The following is a 13,401-nucleotide window of genomic DNA, read 5'->3' on the forward strand; positions in this document are numbered from 1 at the left end:
CGTGACGAGCACCAGTGTTGTATGAAATGCCGCATCACCATCCTGTTCACCTGAAACTACATTACACTGTCTGGTCACTAACTGGAATTTAAGTAAAACTTAAACAAACAAGCACAGTGCACAACCATGCATGTTAGGGGTGAGGGTGTGACCCAAGTGCTCCTCGCTCAGCAAGTCAGGACAGGGGTCCGCTGGCCGTCGTTGAGAGCACGGGGTTGTAGGAGCCTCTGTGGAATCCGAGGTTCAAGTTCCGACGGCTGCTTCCCACCATGTGACCTGGCGGGTGACCATCTTTCTGGCCTCCTATTGCTGCGAACAAATTACCTCCAGGCTCCGCGGCTTAAAGCATCGGCCAGTATCTCAGCGTCGGCCGGGCATCTGGGTGGGGTGCCACGGGGGCTCGTGTTTGGGACTGTAATGAGGTATCAGCCAGAGACGAGGTCTCATCCGAAGTTGCGACTGGGGCAGGATGGCTTCCCAGCCCTGTGGTGGTCAGCGCTGTGTCCTGACGCCCCCCGTGCCTGCTGCATTCTCCTCCTCGGAAGCGGGGGGTGTGGGAGGACAAGAGGTGGGAAGACCAGAAGGCAGGGATCCATGGACAGCTTTGTGGGCTGTCCCCTGCCATGCCCTCTGAAGCTTAGTGTCCTCACCAGGGTAAAAAGAACAGCGAGTCCTCTGAATGGGGAGGATGGGGGTGCAGTGGGGGCACAAGAGGGTCTGGGCCCCGTGGGTCATCTTCAGCTCCTTCATCTGGAGATCTGGAGTCTCTGAACGGGGGACTCCCAGTTACCTTATTGTCCCAGATGTGGGGCCGGCGGACTGAGCTTTGCAACCACGTCCTGACTTCTCATGCCATCACTTGTTAACCCGTCGGCTTGTCCCCTGTGTTCATTTCCAGCAGCTGCGGTGACAAATTCCCACCAACCGGATGGCTTACACAGCAGAAAGTTAGTGTCTCGCTGTTCTGGAAGCTTTGGGTCCAAGATTAAGGTGTTGGCAGGGCCAGTCCCCTGTGAGGGTGGGGTGGGGAGGGGTGAGATTTGTGTCATGTGTCTCTCCTTGGCCATCTACACGGTCATGGGCATTGTCCCCGTACATGTGCCTGAGTCTAGATTCCCCCATTTACATGGCCATGGGCACATGGGATGAAGGACCATCCTCCCCCAGTATGACCTCTGCAACAGCCGAGTTCCAAGGAAGGTCACATTCTAAGGTCTTGGGGGTTAGGAATTCAACATATGAATCTGGGGGGACACGCAGCCCAGCCCATAGCACCCACCCCTGAAAGATTCTTCTCTCTGTCTCTCTGTGTCTCTCTCTGTTGATTTCTCTGTGTGTCTGCCTGTCTTTGTCTCACCGTCTGTCTGATCCTCTATGTTTGTGTATCTCCCTCTCTTCCCTCTTGGTGAATAAATGCACATGCAATCGGTGAATCACATGATTCTAAGATCGGCTGCCCAGACCTCAGGCCTGGTGGGAGGCTGCTGCATCCCGGGCACAGAATCTTAAAATCGTTGCCAAATCTTAGAATCAGCAAGAAGGAAGTTGTGGACTCTCCCCACTCGGATCCCCTCCACGGCCTCCTAGGAGTGATTCGGGAGCTTGCCTTGGTTACCCCCCATGACGGGGAACTCATTACAACCTAAGGCAAACCATCCCGGTTTGGAGTCGGTGCGCAGGTGCCATAATCCCTCCGTAAGACCCAGACCCACATTTTGCCACCTTGGGATTCCCTTTGGGTGTCAGAACCGCCCCTCACCCGCTTCCCAATCCCGTGGGCCGCAGCCAGTCAACTCCCTTCGCCTCCCGGGGCCAGCGAGCCGGGGAGGAAGGGATCCTAGGGCAAGAATCCGGCTTGCCCGGGTGCAGCTCCCCGGCCACTCCCTCCGCAGCCTGCCCTGAACGTTTGTGACAGAGATGATAGCTGAGCGGTGAGCTGATAAGTAGGTGTGAGCTGACGGCTAAGTGTGAGCTGATAGCGAAGAGGTTAAATGATAAGGGATGCGCTGGCTGATAAGGACCGTGTGGGAAGATAAGCAGTGTTAGGTAGGAACTGAAGCGCTCTGGCCCAGGATTCCTTCCTCCCTTCCTCTCCCATTTCCTGCTGGAACACTTATTGAGCGCCTCCTGCATGCCAGGCCCAGCGCCGGGAGTAAGAGCCATAAACACGGATCAGACGCCGGCCCTCCTGCAGGACACCGGGGCGCTTCCCCATCCAAGCTCTCCTGGAAGCCCCCAAACCAGCTAAATGGTTGCAACAGCCAGGTTGGGAGCTGTGCTGGGGGGGCTGGCAGGCGGCAGCCGGCGTCCCCCCAGCCCCACTCCGGCTCCTGCCTGCTGGTGGCTCGAGCAAACCCCCAAGTCTGGAGTCTGTCCCTGCTGTCGGCACTTCTGGGCTGGCTCCTCTCTCTCCTGCGTGGGTGGCGTGCGACTTCATCTGGCCCCGATGGCTGTCACTCAGCCCCAGTCAGACTGGAGACAACACGGTTGCCACGGAAACGGATATGCTTCCCCCTGGGAGGGGGGGCGGGGGAGCCGAGGGAGCCAGAAACTGTGTGTGGATGTGTGAATTCGGCACAAAGTGACCCAGGCCTGGTGACTCAAGTGGTGGTGGTTGCGGGGGGTGGGGGGAGCTTAACCGCTTCGCTGCTGGGCCGCTCTCCTCCCTGCCACAGTGGAGGGGTCCAGTGTGGGAGTGAAGTGTGAGTCCTGGGGACCCTCACTTGGGGGCCGGCTGACCTCAGTGCCCTGGCTTCCTCATCCAGGAAGTGGGCACGAGAAGGCGGACCCGGCCTGCGTGCACCCGGGGAACATTGAGTGCGTCTGTCACATGCCAGGCGCTGTCCTAGTTCCGTCGGGGCTCCCAGACCGGGGTGGGGGGGGCAGGTCACACAACAAAGATACAAGTGAATTAAAGAAACATCGGGAGGTGCTGTGCAGGGAAGACAGGAAAGCAGAGGGTGTCCGAGGGAATTAAGTGGGGGAGCCTTTAGCTGGTGGCAGGGGGGAGGGGGGAGGAGCTCCGAAAGGAGGGGACACTTGGGCTGAGACTTGAGGGCTCAGAAGAAACCAGTCATGGGGACAACCGAGAAGGGAGCTGTCCAGGTAGAGAGGGCATGGCTGTGCAAAGGCCCGGGGGCAGGACTCTGCCTGGTGAGACAGAGGGACAGACAGGAGGCGCCTGTGGCCAGAGCGGAGTGAACGATGGGAAGAGAGGGACGAGGGGAGGGCAGAGAGCGGTGGAGCAGGTCGCGCGGGGACCGAGGCGGAGGGGTGGGGGGGACAGGGGCTTCTCCCCCAGGGAGGGGGGGGCCCTGGGCAGAGGAGGGCAGCTCCGGCTCGGGTGCTCACGGGCGCCCTCTGGTGGCCTCTGCGGGAATGACAGCCTGTGGAGGCGACGTGGGGACCGGGGACCTGGACGGGGATGGGGATGGGGACCTGGGGACCGGGACCGGGGTCGGGGACGGGGGACTGGGGTCGGGCGGCGGCGGGAACCGCCCTGGTCCGGACAGGAAATACGCGGGTCAGCCGGGCCTCCGCTGGCCTCGCAGTGTCCTCCCTCCTGGTCGCACCAGAGTATTTATGTATTGCAATGCATAGAATTTGATAACAGAATATTCCTTTTATTTCTCCCTTAGATTATAAGCAGCAGGGCAGCCCGGGTGGCTCAGCGGTTTGGTGCCGCCTTCAGCCCAGGGCGTGACCCTGGGGTCCTGGGATCGAGTCCTGCGTCGGGCTCCCTGCATGGAGCCTGCTTCTCCCTCTGCCTGTGTCTCTGCCTCTCTCTCTGTGTCTCTCATGAATAAATAAATAAAAACTTTTTAAAAAAAGGATTTTAGATTATAAGCAGCAAGTCATGTTTTTCGAAATTGCATGTGTAGGTTGGCTATGTTGCCTACGGGTTCTCCTCCAGAGTGGGCGAGGCTGGCCTCCCCGCCCCCCCCCGTTGCGTGTCTCATGACAAGGCCGGGCACCTAATGATCCAGGCCTGTGGTTCAGGGGGTCAGGGGACGGGGCGGGGGTGTCCTCCCCGTGGTTTCCAGTCCCCACTTGCAGCCCCCAGAGCTCCCTTCGTGTAGATGGAGAAACAGACTTTCAGAGAAGGCAAGCCGCGTCCCCTGTGTCGCACAGCCTGTCATAGTGAGCCTAGAGCTTTAAACCCCAGCCGTCCGGGTGGGTCACCCCAGAGATATGGGCTCTGCCTTTGGGGGGGCCCCTGCTCCTGCACATAGCCAGACCCCACCCCCACATACTTCTGACTCTTAGGGTCTAGGGTGACCCTAAGCTCGTTAGTGGGGACATCACGGATGTGGGCCACAGTGATCGGTTCAGAGGTAGCCATGTGACCCGAGTCAGGATCCGCCCTGGGAGCTGGCTGGGACCAAGGGGCGGGACTGTTTCCATGGCTGCGTGGGTGTAGACCCGGGAAGACAGGAGGGAGCTCGGGGTCTCCTGTTAGTCCTTGATGGGACGCCTGGCTGTGAATGAAACCCACCCAGAGGAAAGCCCAGCTGAGACGCAGAGAGAGTCAGACTTCCAGTAACATCACGTCAGCCCTTGGACCCCGGCCGCGCCTCAAGTTGGGACCCCGGGACTTCGCTCTGCCTGGAACCTGTCTGTGTACCGTTTTCACCCCGATCCTGTTTCGGCTCCATTGTGCACAACCCAACAGAGCCCCGACCGAGGCACCCGGTTTCAAACTCTCCAAAATGCAGGTCCTGTTATGGTTTCTCCATGTGCTGGGCAGGTATCACGAGGGGACACAAGGAAAGTTTGGGGGACAATATATTCATTATCTTGATTGCAGTGATGGCTTCGTAGAAATACACGTGCTTCCGAACCTATCGAATTACACGCTTCTGCATATTTTTATCTCAGTTATGGCCCAAAAAAGGGCAGATGTTTTAAAAATAGCGTCAATACCGTCATGTCAGCTCCCGGATCCAGCCACACCTGAAAGCGGACACTTTGGCCTCTCCAGATACAGAAGCCAGTAAATATCCTTTGGGGGGAATGACAATTATTATTATTAATTCTTATTTCATTGTGAGTTTTGTTAACCTTTCTCTATCTCCTCTAGACATAAGAGGAGACCGAGAGAGGGCCGTGGCATAATGAGATGCCTGCAAAAATGTGCCCAGGAAACTGTTGGGGATAAAGAGTTTACGTTCACGCTCAACCAGGAAATCGTCCAGAGGGCTCTCTCTTCTGCAGAACTTGTCAGAGCCTTTCATGGGTCCACTCTGAGTCTTGCCCTACACAGAGGTCCCCAAAATGTGAGCCCTGGATGCCCACAACTGTCACGTCTTCCTCAGCGCCAGTCTCCATCTCCCCTCACATTCTCTCATCCCAGAAAGCCCCACATGGGACTCTTTCAGAACTCTGCCCCAAGACCCCTCTCACTCGGACCTCGCTGTTAATTTGGGTTTTTTAAAGTTTTTTTCTTCCCCTGTTGGAAAACACTAGAAACAGCGGGAGGCCCTGTGTCTTCTTTTTATTTTATTATTATTATTTTTTAAGATTTATTTATTCATGATAGGCCCTTCGGGGCCGGGGAGGAAACCTCTCAGAGCGGCCCCCTGGCTCCTCTACGGTCCGCCTCTGGGCCTGCGCCTCTGCTGTGCCCGCAGCCTGGCTGCCTTTCCTCTCCGCCTCCCCACATCCTCCTCCTGTGGGGCAGGCTTCCCCGGACACCGGGGCCCGCGGGGATTCTGGATTATTAAATACACAGCACGGTTCTCCGGGTGAGAAATGAGCCGGTTCCCAGCCTCTTGGACACCCTCTGAGGATGCAGCGGAGGGAGCCTCCGCGGGGGACGAGGAGCTTCTAACCCCTTCGTCGTCTCCCCCTCGGCCTCTTGAAAAGCAGAGCGACGCGGCGACACCTCCCTACATGGAACGGCCCGTGTTTTGTTTCCATCCTGTGTGTTTTGCCGCCCACCTTCCATCGGTGACAGGTGCGAGCAGCTCTCCATTTCCAGGAGGGAAGCAGAGACTGTTTTTAAATACACTGACTGGAGGAGACGTGAGTCAGTTGGAAGGCAAAATACTAAATAAATCGTGGAACAGGTGGGGCGCCGCCTTTCCCCATGACTTTTGGGAAGCGCCAGGCTCTTCCAGGAAGTCCTCCGGGATTGCCCGGGGCCCAGCCTTAGAGGTGTCGGCTTTGGTGCCTAAGGCCTCGCCCTCCCTCCTGCCTTCCGTGAGCACCCCCCACCCCAGGTGTTCATCTCCCAAGGGTGACCTGGAACAGGGGGCCTGGGTCTGGGGGCCACAGTCCCACCAGCTGTGCCTGCACCTGGAGGAGAGCTCCGGGGCCGGCGGCAGCGCTGAGATGGGGCAGGAGTGGGGGGCAGGTGCCTCTGTGCCAGCTGGGCTTGCCTCCCGCTGCTGTTGCTGCTGCTGCCGCCGTTGTCATGGTTACCAAGCAAGCCTTCTATCCCCCCCCCAGCCCCTCACCCTCGGACTGGGCCCTGTCGGGGCACCAAGGCTCCTGGGTGTCATGGAAACGGTTTCTAGGCACCCGCAGCAGGCTTCCTCATTGGCTGGCCCAGCTGGCGGGCAAAGGTCACCCCTGGGGTCACCTCTAGGAGCCTGAGCTGGGTCTCTTCCCGGCCCCCCCAGCAGGCAGAGTGGGATGTCCTGCGTGGAATCTTGATATTTGACTCATTTTGAACTCCTGGGGCTGCTGAGCGTCTCGAAAGTCCCCTGGGAAGAGGGTGGGGGGCTGGGACCTTCAGCCACTAACCCCCCAAACTCCTCAAAGTCCTTCCCCACAAAAGCCTCTGTTCTGAGTTCATTGTTGAGAGGAACCACCCGGGAGCCTCTCCCTCTTCTAGAACCTTCTCCTGGTAGTGATGGCCGCCACAGAGTGGGTGCTGGGGGGGCTAGGACCTCGTAGGACCTCGTACTCAGGAGCAGGGGGATCGGGCTGGGGTGGGGCCCTGGGGGATGGAAAAAACAAGCAGCAGCCCTGTCGTAGACAGAAAAGCACAGTCAGTCCTTATACCCTTATAACAAGGCTAAAGGTACCGCATCCCCATTGTAGAGGTGGGGAAACTGAGGCACAGAGCAGTCGAATGCTTTGCCCCAAGGTTGCACAGAGTGAATGCAATGGGAGTCTGGGATGTGCACTCAGGCCACGTGGCTCCAGGGCCAATGATCTTCACCACCAGGCTCTCGGGTGCTTCTGGTCCTGCGACCGAACGTCCCCAGGTGACATCTGCCCTTGGACGTGCAGGGAGGGGCCCGGGACTGGGAGGGAGCTGCCAGGAGGGGCTGGGACCACAGGGAGACAGGCGCGGCCAAGGGGTGGTGTGGGGGCTCCGGACCCTTCTTTCTTTTTCTTTCTGGTTGTGTTTTTTTTTTTTTTTTTTTTTTTTTAGAATTTTATTTATTTATTTGGAGAAAGAGAGAGAATGTATGAGAGCAGGAGCAGGGGGAGAGGCGGGGGGTGGGGAGAGGGAGAAGCAGGCAGGGAGCCCCATGCAGAGCTCGAGCCCAGGACCCCGGGGATCATGCCCTGAGGCCCCCCCCACCCCGGGCGCCCCTAGACATGCTAAAACCTCCATCAGGGCGTGAGAAACAGTCCCCACCTTCAGAAGGGAGCCCACGGCGCACACCCAGCCTCGAGGTGGTCCCCGCAGGCCCCGCCCGCCCACTCCTTCCAAACGGACCCTGCAGCCCGGCCTCTGCACAATGGAGGTTCTAGAAGGAAACGCAGGCTGAGAAGGAGAAGGGAATTCAGGCAGCGCAGCGCGTGCTTTACGGCTCCCCAAGGGGCCCCAGGACGGCGGAGAGACCGCTGGACGGGAATATGCCCGGGGGGGCCTTGGGGTCCAGGGGAGTCCAAAGACAGAAACTGGGGGGCCGGGCTAAGAGGGGCAGATGGGTAGGAGGACGTCAGAAATGAGGCCACGAGGACTAGCAGGGACCCTCCAGGCGCCAAGAGAGGAGGCCGCAGGGACAGCTCGTTAGACAAAGCCTAGCACCTGGCCCGGGAGCTACAAGGGGACTTGCATGGCCGGAGCAGAGGGGGCAAGGGGGTGACACGGGGTCAGGGAGGACGCGAACCTCGGGCCATGAGGTCTGTGCCCCCCTCCCCATTCATATGTTGAAACCCACTCCCCAGTGGGGTGGTGTTGGGAGGGGGCCTTCCAGAAGCCCCCACGCAAGCAGCCAGGCCCTCCAGAAAGCCTCCAGAGAGCTCCCTCACCCCTTCCTCCGGGTGAGGACGCCGCGAGGAGCCTCCATAAACCAGGAGCAGGTCCCCAGCCGACACGGAATCTTCAGCCCCTTGGTCTTGGACTTCCAGCCCCCAAAACCGGGAGAGATGAAAATCTGTTGTTTATAAGCCACCCAGGCTGTGGGATTCCGTGAGAGCAGCCCCGATGCCCTGAGACGGAGGCTGATGACATAAGGGATGTCAAGAGGACTCCTTGGAGGAGGTGACATCTGAACAGAGACCTGCAGGAGGAGCTGGCCATGGAGGGAGCTGTGAGGGGGAAGAGCGGTCCAGGTGGAGGGAACGGCATGGGCAAAGGCCCTGGGGCAGGACCTTTGTGTTCAAAGATCTGTGTGCCCGATGTGCCCAAAGAACAGCGGAGGGGCCGGTGGGGCAGGGGCAGGGTGACGGAGGGATGGGAGGAGGTGACGGCGGGGCAGGGAGGTCGCTGCGGCCCAGCCCAGGAGGGGCTACTGCACCAGTCCCGGCGGGCGGTGAAGGAGGCCTGGCCCGGGCAGCAGCAGCGGGAGCGTGTGGAGCCGAGCGCTTGGGTCCAGAGGAGGATTCGGAGGCAAAACCCAGGTCTCGCTGAAGGAGGGAGGCGAAGTGGGAGGCGGCGGGCGGTCGGGCCCTCTCCTCCCCGGGGCCCAGAGGAAACCCGCAGGCCCGTTTGGGCCGCAGGCAGATGGGGAAGCCGGGGTGGGGGGGGTGCTCAGGGCCACCCGCCCTCCCGGAGACGACAGCACGCTCCGCGGCGTCCCCGCTCCCGCCAGCTGCCAGCACCATGCGGCCCAGATGTTCCATCCCGGGGACATCTGTGCCGGGCCTTCCCCAGCACCAGGCAGGGTTTGTGCGCGGTGGCGGGAGCCTCCGGGGCCTCCCAGGGGAGGTAGCGGGGCGCAGCCGGGCTAGGGGGGCCCTTTTGCGTGTCCAGGGGGCTGTGGGCAGCCCTCACAGGAGGGGGCTCGTGGGGGCCCGGGGAGCCCTGCGTGGGGCAGGGACAGGGCGTGTCTGCTTGAACCATGAGACTTGGACCCCTCCCCAGAAGGGGAGAAAGCTGGGTGGGGGGTCCTGCAGCAGGTGCTCACGGTCACGCTTCCCAAGCACAAAGCCCCACCTCCAAGCCTTTGCCCCCACTATTCCCCACCCCCCACCCCCTCATGGTCTTCTCCTTTTATTCATTTCCTGCCACAAGCATGAATTGAGCACCTACTGTGTACCAAGCACTGCCCAAGCACCAGGAAGATAGCAGCGACCCAAATAGCCCCCAACAACCCCGCCCCCAAAACAAAATGTCTCTGACCCTGGTGGGCTCGGCCTGAGATTACCAAGTGGATAAATCAGATATTTTCAAAGACCAAGCACCGAGAAGGAAACATAACATGACCTGATGGGAAAGGAAGGACCGGGAAGCTGCTTTAGCACGAGGCGGGTGGTGGTGGTGGGGGGTGTAGTAGTCAGGGAGGGGCTTTCAGAGGAGGTGGCATTGGAGCTGATAGGTGGCACAGGAGAAGAGCCAGCTGGGGGAAGAGTGAGGGGAAGGACATTCTGGAGCGAGGGAACAGCAAGTGCAAAGGCCCTGAGGCAGGATCGTGGCCGCCAAGAAGAGCAAGGAGGCTCCAGGGGCTGGAACCCCGTGAACAAGGGATGGTCGGGCGCTGTGAGCAGCAGCCACCATACGGCGGCGGCGATGGGACACAGAGGACCCCACAAGGCTGTGGATCTAGCCCTGTGTGCGGAGGGCTCTCTCTGCGGAAGGCCCCCCAGACGGGCGTGTGCAGGATCTTCCTCAACAGACCTCCGAGCCGGTGAGGCATTTGCCTGCAGACACGCAGCACTGACGGCCACCGACCTGGCCATTCAACCCCCACGGCCTTGATGTTCGGGGGGCTTCCAACCCCAACAAAACTTTTCTCCAAAATAAAAAAAAAAGCAAAAAAATAAATAAAATAAAATATAAATAAAATAAAATAATAAAATAAAATAAAATAAAAAATGAAATAAAATAAAATAAAATAAAATAAAATAACACACTGGCCCCAGCAGATCTCCCAGCTGTTTTTTTGTTTTTGTTTTTTTGTGTTTTTTTTTGGTGGGGGGAGTAGGTGGTAGAGGAAGAAGAGGGAGAAAAAAGCGGAAGGTGTGTGGGTCGGGGGGGGGGGTGAGAGCAATATTTCCATTGTCCTTATCCAAATAAATTGAGATGTATTTGCGAAAGTGTCAGGGAAGCCTCCAGGAGGGAAACTATAAAATCACACAGCTGCTCTGAGGGCCCGTGACAGACAGCTCAGATTAATGTAGCTGTATTTTTATGGTCTGTTAACAACTGATATGGGTTTTAAATATATTATCTTCCATTGTATTGTCTGTCATTTTAAAAACTGCTCATGTCTCCTGTGTTTGCTTTTAAAAGGTTCTTATAGAACATTCCACCGCTGAGCTCCCAAATCTTTTTTGTTTGGGGGGGGGTTTCCTGTAGATCTATCGCTGCAGATCTTCTCTCGACCCACCCCCACCCCCGCCCCCCCGCCCGGCCCCCCCCCCCCCCCCCGAGCTAGGTTTCCCCGGTACTTTCATGGCTAATTTACCGCAGAACCTACTGGAACCCCCTTGGGTTTCTTCACACAGGGAGCAGCTGCAGGAGGCCGGTGCCCGCCTCGTTGGAGGTTTTGCGCGATGCCAGCGTGTTGGAGAGCCTCCGCTTCCTCTGCCGCCAAGAGAGGGGCATGGCTTCGGAGAGGTCAGGGCCCGTTTGCCGGGGCTGGGGACTGAGGGGGGATGGGGGGGCTTGCAGCAGTCAGCTAATCCCGGGGTACTGCCACGTAACGACCGGCCCCGCGGTCCCGCGGCGTGTACCAGCCAATGCTGGTTTTTGGCTTCCAGGTCTCTGCTCGCTCTCCCGGGGAGCTCATCCATCCTGCAGCTTCGGAGGTTCCTGCCCAGTGTGGCCTCGACCCTGAGCTGCTGTCTACACTCCAGACCCAGCTAGTCAGCACGTTCCCCCCTCGGGGCAGGACTGGAACCGAGAATCTTCATCACAGGGGCGGGTAGCTCAGCAGGTGAGCATCTGCCTTCGGTTCAGGGCGTGACCGCAGGGTCCTGGGATGAGTCCTGCATCAGGCTCCCCACAGGGAGCCTGCTTCTCCCTCTGCCTGTGTCTCTGCCTCTCTCATGAGTAAATAGATTTTTAAAAAAGATTCTTCATTGCCCACCCACATGTCCTCTTCTTGGCAATGCCTGGTCACCTGCCTTGTTCCCTTGGTCCAAGACCCAGGCATCCACCACCCCTCCTCCCACCTCCTGCCCATCACCCAGCAGTCTCCGCATCCCACTACTACCCTCCGCCCCCATCCCCTCCTTTCCGTGTCCCCATTCGTCTCCCTTCATCTTATCTCCGGATGACAGAAACCACCTCCTTCCTGCTCTCGTGGCCCCCATGTGCCCCCGCTTCCAATTTCCTCTCCTGATCGTCACGAGAAGGATTATTTCTTTTAAGAAAATCTAACCCAATCGGATCTCTGTCCTGCTCAGACCCTCTCGTGGATTCTCACCCCAAGTCTTCGGCGTTCTGGCGTGGCGCTCCCGTTAAACCTCTTTCTCCCTAAATGTCCCCCTGCCACGGTTCCACCCTCCACCGGACTGTTGCACTAATTCTTAGCTCCCCACCCGAAGGCCCAGCTCTTTCCAACATCAACCCCTCGTCCCCGCTGTCCCTCTGCTTGGAATCCCCTCCTACGTCACAGACTCTTCGGCATCCTGCGCGACCCATCGTCCGGTGCCCCTCCTCCAGCGGACCGCACCCTAGTTCTGTGCCCCGCTCCGCCACCCACCGGGACTTGCGGCTCCGCCAACACAAGGCGAATCCTGCTCTTGCTCATTGCCTTCCCACCTGGACGATGACCTCCCCGCAGGCAAGGGTTGACCTTTCCTCCTCCTCCCCCGGTCCCCCCCCCAACTCCGGGGAGTGAGTGTGGCTCGAACTACACAGAGCGGAGAGGAGGACGCCCTAGTACGGGCATTAATTACAGAATCCCGACAATTAGAAGCGAGGCGACGGCCCAGAGAAGCGCAGGCGACCACGAAGCCATATATAACGAGGTACTAATTGTGCAGAGAAGACAATTAGAAAGGGAGGTTTTGAGTCACCAGCTCCACAGTCTGGACAATTAGACATTGGGCCGTATATAAAGGATGTGCTAATCGCTTGGTTTGGACAATTAACAGGGCGCCCGGGAAATAATAAAGCAAAATGCCACCAGGCAGCCAGGCACAGAGCCAGGTGGTGCAGCCCCGGGAGGCGGGGGGGACCGGAGTCTGGCTGCGTAGACGCGAATCTTCCTGTGGGACCTCAAACGACGGGCTTACCCTCTCTCGTTAACAACTTCTGGACGGTGCAAGGTCCTAACGGCCCGCCCCAGGGGTTGTGGGACACTGCGTAGGATGAAGAGAAAACGGCACGGCGGACGCACGGGCCGGGATAATCTAACCAGGTGGGAGTTGCTCACTACGTACAAATGACACAGGAGAGGATGGTGGGACCGACCAGCCCTTATAATCCGCCATGTGGGGATTTATTTGCCCCTGATTATGTTCCCTTGGAACCCACGGAGCAGACAAGGAGCCAGGAGCTACGGCCCTCGGCCAGTGCAAAGGCCCTGAGGCAGGATCGTATACCTGATATGTTTAAAGGGCAGCGAGCATATATCCCCTCTAATACTTGAAAGCAGGAACGCAAACAGGTGCTTGTCTCTCCTGGCTGCCATGGGGCCCTAAGTGGGAGCTCTCCAGACGAGAAAAGAAGGGTGCTCTGGGCAGAGGACACGGTGTGTTCAGAGGCCTGGGAGTAGGAACAAGGACGAGGTGGTGAGACTATGTCACACACAGGATGTGGTGGCCTGGAGGGGAAGGGGTAGGATTGACTCCAGAGGGCACTGGGAGCCACAGAGGGTTGTAGAGCGCTAGAAGAGCGGCATTATTACACCTGGGGGACCCTCTGGGGTTTCTGTGGGCCTCCGCCCTCCATCCTGTGCAGGAATGTCTAAGGACACTTTTGTCTTAATGCACTTTGGAAGGAGCTAGAAGCCCCCTCGCCCCCCAAACAGGTGCCCTTATTAGAAGCCCCTGGTCCCTTCCATAGGCTGTGAGCACTGGCATTTATTGAGTGCCTGCTATATACCG

The sequence above is a fragment of the Canis lupus genome, chromosome 20 (genome assembly GCF_003254725.2).
Source record: "Canis lupus dingo isolate Sandy chromosome 20, ASM325472v2, whole genome shotgun sequence".
Classification (NCBI taxonomy): Eukaryota; Metazoa; Chordata; class Mammalia; order Carnivora; family Canidae; genus Canis; species Canis lupus.